This window comes from Lemur catta, chromosome 23 (genome assembly GCF_020740605.2).
Source record: "Lemur catta isolate mLemCat1 chromosome 23, mLemCat1.pri, whole genome shotgun sequence".
NCBI classification, from domain to species: Eukaryota; Metazoa; Chordata; class Mammalia; order Primates; family Lemuridae; genus Lemur; species Lemur catta.
This window is the reverse complement of record NC_059150.1, coordinates 26608634-26615802: the sequence shown is the minus strand read 5'-3', so window position 1 is coordinate 26615802 and position 7169 is coordinate 26608634.

The window sequence follows — 7169 nt, the reverse complement described above, 5'->3', positions numbered from 1 at the left end:
TTTATCTCCTCTTTATTATGATCCTTTTGAAATCAGGTTCTGAAATTTCATGAGACACCCAGCATTTTATTTTTCCCAGCATAAAATGATTTTGCTGTCTCTATAATTACCTTCTATGGCACTCTGGCCTCAGTACGAATGTTCTGTTTTTACACACAAGTATCTATGCAAAGAGAGGTTTTGTTGAATATGGAAAGTAGTGCTGTGGGATTCCAGTGCATTGCTGATAAGGAGGTTTTATCTAACGTTAGCAGACCATCTGAAGCAATCAGATAATTGGAAGCAGTAGCTCCATGAAATCTTCAATGTAATAGTCAAACCCTTTCTCCAAAATAATTCATTTTTCTGGTTTTAAAAAATGTATAGCCTAAAGCAAAATCCCTTTTAAAAAAGACAGAGAATTGAGTACAAATAAGTAGGCCACCACTGCACACATGTCATCAAATTGTTGAGAACTATTAACATTGATCTGTTTGGAAGAGTTAAATTACTAGTGACGTATCACAATTGAAGGATCTAAAAAGGACTCTTTTATAGTCAAACGTTTCTAGGTTCTTCAACTGGTCCTCTAGGGCAGTTTTGAACTCTCCATCATTTTCCAGTTTGTTAATATACCTGTTAAAATTTAGATTGAATGCAATGCTTAAAATGAGGTCTAATGGATGCAGAATAAGATGAGATTATTAGTGTCCTTGTCCTGGATCTAATCCAACTGTGTGTGTGTGTGAGAGAGAGGGACAGAGAGGTGGGAGTTGAGAACTGCTGTAATAAAATAGCAAAACAGAAGATCAGAATGCAGCTGATGGATTGCTTCTTGAAATATTGAGGAGTCCAATAAGGTAGAAGAGTATCTTTACCTTCATTTAATGCTTTTGAGGTTCAAACCCAAAGAAATTGAATTTATCAAACCTGAAGGGTAAGTTTGGGACTAGAATAGGCAAACAAACTTCAGAATGTCAGAAGCCGAGTAGATGTAGCAATGATGCAGGAGGTGCAGGGGTTTCATTGGTTCAGAAGGATCCAGGTTTGCTGATAGCACCGGCTTTCACTGGCTGCTAGTGGTTCCAGTTTCCTTCCCTGCCTCAGGACATTTGCAATGCCAGATCTCTCCAGGAAATTCAGTGTCATAGGCAAATCTCTTTTTCCCTGAATAATTCATTTTCTGGGATTCAAGAATGTTTCCTTTTTCTCATGGTTTGGATACAGGGAGCTGGCCAGAAGATTCTGGAAGGACTACCCTGTAAGGCACTTTTACCCTCTTACTCTGTAGGAGTGCCACTTTCAAACCCTGCTTAACGAGGTCAGACACAAGCATCTTCCTACACAGTGAAAACTGGGCATCAACAGAGACTGAGAAGTAGAGAAGTTGCAGGATGGACAGTCAGAGAATGAGGAGGCAGAAGGTGGTCCTGGAGGAATTCCAGAACAAGGTGTAGATGCTTGCGGCAGATTTCCAAGCATGTTTAGTTCCCTGAAGAAGGGTGGGGCAAGTTCAACTGATGGAGTGAGAGCAATGCAGTCCGTGGAGCTGAGGTGGATCACAGTGATTCAGAGCTGTCAGGGCGGGTAACGGGGTCACAGCACTTTCATGGGTGCAGCGTGGGAATGCCCTTTCCTTTGAAAGGCTGAGTCTTTCCGACAGCTGCAATCTGCTTACTCTAAAGCACTTTTAATCTATTCCTATTGTAGCCAAATTAAGTCCAAAGTAACACAAGTTCAAATGTGTACAGTTCAAGAATATTTAGTATTCTTGTATGTTTAAAATCCAGAATGAACTTCACAACAGAGTGATGAAATATTAGAAATTATAAATTTTAGGATTTGCCATTTATATATTCTGCAAAAAAGGGGGAAATACAGCTACTTGGTTAATGCCGGTGGTGGTGGTTTAAGAAATAAGCCACAAGCCTACTACTCACAGAGCGTCCTATTTATATAGTTTCTGCCATTTGTTCACAGGGTGGCACTTTTCAATGTATTCTAGAAGCAAGATGAACTCTTAGACACTGGTGGATTCTTCAGGGAAATGTATCCAGCAGGGCGAAGCGTGGGCCAGTGTTTGGAGGAAGACGAGTCTGCTCCTGCCTTCCTTGGACGCTGCCCCTGGCCCTCCGAGCCTTCCCCGTGTGTCCCCTCTGCCTGTTTCCTTCCCACATCTCCACTCTGCATCGCGTCCTCTGTCTTCGCAGACTCAGTGTCCATCGCTGAGAGTGTGGCCCAAAACTCTGCATCCCGGACACTTGGCCTGTCCTGCTCTTGTCCCCTCTGACTTCCTGCCAACCAGAAACAACCTAACTTTGGCTTCCGGTTTGTGTGAACCCTTCTTGGTTTCTGTTTTCCCCTGAACACTTAGTGGATCATCATGTCCTTCCTGACCAGCTTCCAGGGCATCAGTTAGAATCTTGTTTCCTCCAATGTAATTAAGGCAATGTTAACATAGCTAAAAAAGTGATATTCTTTTCCTGGAAATGAATAAGGCTGTCTACGGTTGTTTAAAGTGGACTGAGATGTGTCTATTTGCATTTTTGTATATTCGTGTTGTTTAGTCTGTGGAATTCTCCAAGGACTGGGCTGAGGGTGCCTCCCTTTGAAGATTTGCCTTGGCTCTGTCAGGCAGCCCAGGTATTGCCAACCCAGGACTGCTGTGTTATTTTCTTGACTTCGGCTTCCTGGACCACACAGGTAGGGCAAATTTAAATTACAGGCCTGGTATGACAGACCTGGTTTCCTTGTCATCATTCTTTGCAGGTGACTAGTCTTTTCTGTCTGCTCTTTCACAGAAGGTGCAGCAGTCTGCGAGTCCCTGGCTCAATGTCGGACAGCCTTCGATTTCATTTTCTGGCTTTCAAAGGACTCTTAAAAGCCAGATCTCTAGCTAACTGAGATTAGCAAATGCTGAACTCAGCTATACTTTAAATGCTAGTTTATGATTCTGGTTTAGGATTTCCTCTGTTTTTTCCCTTTGATTTCCCTTACTTTTTGCAAGCTTGGCTATATATTTAAATGGGGGATATTTGTTATATTTTTTGCTAGCATTTCTAAGTGTCTGGTAGAGAGAAGATATGTCCTGAAAGATGTCCTGAAACATACTACATCCTGAAACATACTATGCTCCATATTTTCCTTTTTGTGAAATAAAGTAATATATTCATTTTTAGACAAAATTGAATGCAATGAAATATCAAGGAAACTGGAATTTTAGCATTTCCTCGTTATCACAGATGAAAGCATCATTGTTTGCTTCTTTAAATGAGGAATGCCTTGAACACACAGGGGCCCACCTGTGTGCATTTGGGAAGCTTTGCCTAGTCTGTTTCTAATCACCTAATCAACTCTCTGTCTTTATTTGTAATATAAGCCTGTCCCTTTCTGCCATGTGTAAAGTATATACATTTTCTGCCATAGAAGAACGGAACAAACATACTTGTGCCACATCGCCTGTTTTCTCCCCATCACAGAAATTAAAATGGTTTTTCTGCAGATCACCATTTATAAACTTATCAACCTAATCTTGAAACAAATCTGTCCCTAGGACAATGGTGAATGATGATAAATACCCCATCCCACCGAAGCTTGCGTGGTATCCAGTGACTCAGGAAGTAGGTGGCTCGGTAGTGACCAGAAGCTGGGGTAATTTGAAAAGAAAAAGGTACCTCCATCACCTGAAAGGTGGGACCTAAGAAAATTCAGAGCTCAGGATTATCCTGCTGGCTTTCTCCCTCCTTTGCTAAAGGAACCCCCGACTCTTCTCCTTTATACTTCCCCTGCGTCTGTGCACTTGGCATTGAGACCAGAGCAGCAGCTGTTCAATAAACACTTCAAGAATGAATGAGTATATTCTTAACAAGTTCATCCAAAACAAAAACTATCCTTTAGAGTTTGTTTTAACTAATTTTCACTTAGATAAAAACTGTGGAGTGGAGTTTTTGGGAGGGATTGGATCAGGTAAGTTTTTCCACGTCTCACAGCTTCTTAAGCGGCAGTCCTGCCTCTCTGCTGTAACCTTCTTGTAACCTATAATTAGTGTAATGATTAATAGATATATGTAGAAATGCCAAGCTTTGTAAGTATAATTTATACAAATACATGTTTTTATGAAACCTGGAAATTTGAATAGTGGAGTCTTTGTGACTCTGGCAAATAAGGAACTAGAATGGAACACAAAGCAAACGTTTGTCTTTAGGATCCAAAAATAGCATTATGAAACTGTATCTTAAAACCTTGAAAGGTTTTAAGGACATGATAGTACAAATAAAGTTGGATAAAACAAGTTTAATGTTTTAGGAAAAGCAAAGAATTAGAAAAAATTGCAATCCCAGAAGCTTCAGAAACCTACTTCGATATACTTTTCCCCCATAAAAAATTGCAGTTTTTTTCCCCCTCAAGTTTGAATATTTGGGAAGTTGCTTTAAGAACTCTAAACTAAGAACTCATGCAGCAAATAAGTGCTTTTTTTCAGATATAGAAAATGTATACTTGAAACATTATTACATGAAGAAAAGGTAATTTTGTCCAAAGAAAATTATATCCAAAGGAAAATGAAGAGTAATGACTGTTATAAGAAATACAATCCTGGAAGCCTAGAACCATGTAAGTTAGTTTGAATGTACAGTATCAGGCTAATAGAGATTATACGAGTGATTTTTATAGATGAAGCTGAGCAAAGGAACACAAATTTCAGAAAATTAAAAACAAGCATCCATCTTTCCCAAACACATTTTCAAGCATTATAGAAAATAGTATCTAATAAAACACTGAAACTTGTTTTAACGCTATTGAAAAATTCCAAATACAGTAATTTAGGAGAAATGGCATTTTGGTTGTTTTTTTTCCCTAGGGTCAGTGAGCATTTATACCATCTTATTGCTTTTCCGTGTGAGTAGGAAGGTAAATAGAAACGGGAAATTTATATCAATTGTTTACTTTCCTTATAACCTTTACCAAATAGCTTTGTGAAGGCAACTTTTACAAAAAGAGAGGTATTTTTATATTTAAATGTTGGCTGCCTAGGTAGGGAGTGGAAGAGCTTATAGGAGAGGCTGCTTCTGCAACTCCAGTTTAAAGTAGTTGTTCTATCACAGAAATTTAGAATTTAAAGGAAATTTAGATAATCTAGTTCGAAGCTTTCATTTAATTGAAAAAAGAAACTGATCCCTTGTGCATTGCACTGAATCACATAGGGGCTGTGATATAGCTGAGGCTAAAGCCCAGACCTTCTAACTGCCAAGTTCTGTGTACTTTTTACTATAAATAGAAGGGCTCTGATTCCCTCTCTGGTTTACTTCTGGTTAAAAATGGAAGAATCATCTATATCTTACATTCTCATCTCCATTTAGGTAATGGTCTAGAGTTTTTAGGCATGTATGTTTATATATCTACCTCCATCCCTTCTTTCTGTATCAGAAAGCCACATGGCACAGATGCTGTGGTTAAACGAATTCCCCTCCATTCTTGGTATATTTATTGTAACTAATTAGTTCCATGTTGAGACTATAGTCTCTCCCCTGGAGTGTTATTAACATGGTTTTTATTCAGTTGCACGAATGGAATGTTATGCTTCTGAATCTATCTGCCTCAAATGATGCAATTTGGGCATCATTCTTTAAAGAAACACAATATATGCTGCCTACTATCAGAATATAATAAAATATCTGACAGAAAAATACAGATTGAGGGGTGATTATTATTGAAAATAATGATTTATTTTACAAAAGAATTCCATGAAGATTCCCTTAGTTAATTCTTCTAGCTTAAATTTCTGAAATTTACTTTATGCCTAGTATTTCAATAATATGATGTAAAGCAAAATTCGTTTGAATTTGATGACAAGTGAAAAGCATCTAAACTTTTCTAAAAAACTCTAGAAGCTCAAAGCACTAGTTATATTTAATAATATAAACAATAATATACCTATTATTCTATTTTTACTTTTTGCCAAGGCCCAGGGGTGTTTGGTAGGATGAATGATACTATCTGTAGATTGAAAACATTTAAATTGCTTAAGTGCAACGCCTAGAAATAGCCTGGAGAATTAAACATGCCTGAGAAAGGGGGTCAGAAAAGTATTACGAAAACAGTGGTAATTAAGGAATATTCCACTTAAGTCTGTTCTAAGTCAAGCGTATTCCGAAGGGACTGCGTGGCTTTATTTTTAGGCTCCAGTTCATTGGTTCAGGCTGTAGCCGCTGCTAAGTGGCAGGGCTGCTCTTAGCCCGCAGATGTTTTACCGGCTCTCTAGAATGAGAAATTAAACGTTTTCCCTGTCATCCTGGAGAAGAGAAAGGGTCACTCTCCCGAGGAGACTCGACCCCAGGCCCTGCTCTGTTCGCAGGTGGACCCCGTGCGAGGTTGTGACAGACACTAGATCACATTGTTCACACACAGAGCATCTCCCCTGGCCAGTTAGCGGTGGATTAGGCAATAAAAACGCAGCCGAGATTTTGGAGGCCATACTAGAAACGGGAACTTGAGGATCAGAAGAGCTCCCAGGTGACAAATGGCACGATCAGTCTAGGGAACTAACTGGGCGACAGCTTGGTCTCCGGGGCCGAGACAGAGCCCGGGCAGTGTCGCCAGCCCACGAAAGGGACCTGCGGCGACAGGCTCGGCAGCAACGTCGCTGCAGGCTGCGGGGAGGGAGAAACCCTTCGGTGAACACACCAGGCCATATACCTTTAGAGGCGCTTAGAACTGAGGAATAAGGGACACTTTTATTATTCAGAGTAATAATAAAAATGATAATTATCATTTACGTAGAGCATGCGGCGGGCGCAGCGAGCTAGGAGCGTCCCCTAACCTTCCAGCACCCCTGAGCTGGCGTCGTGTGCTGTGTCGCGTCCCGCAGTCTCACCGGGCCCAGAGGTCGGCTTTAGTGCTCCGTGTCACTATCTTAAAAGTCTCAATTTTTCAACAAAGGACTCTTTATTCTCATTTTGCACTGAGATTCACAAATTATCCAGGTGGTCTTGTCAGAAGGAGACACAAAAAGCTAAGAGATAGACAGCGGAAGGCAAATTTTGTGTACATGTTAATTTTGGGATGTGGAAAATTCTATCCTCTACTGCAGGGTTTAGAGGACGGGCACTAACCTGCAGTGCCCGCCCGCATGCGCGGACCAGGGCTGGCCTGCGGCGGGGGAGGACCGGGCACAGCGCGTCCGTTTGCGCGGC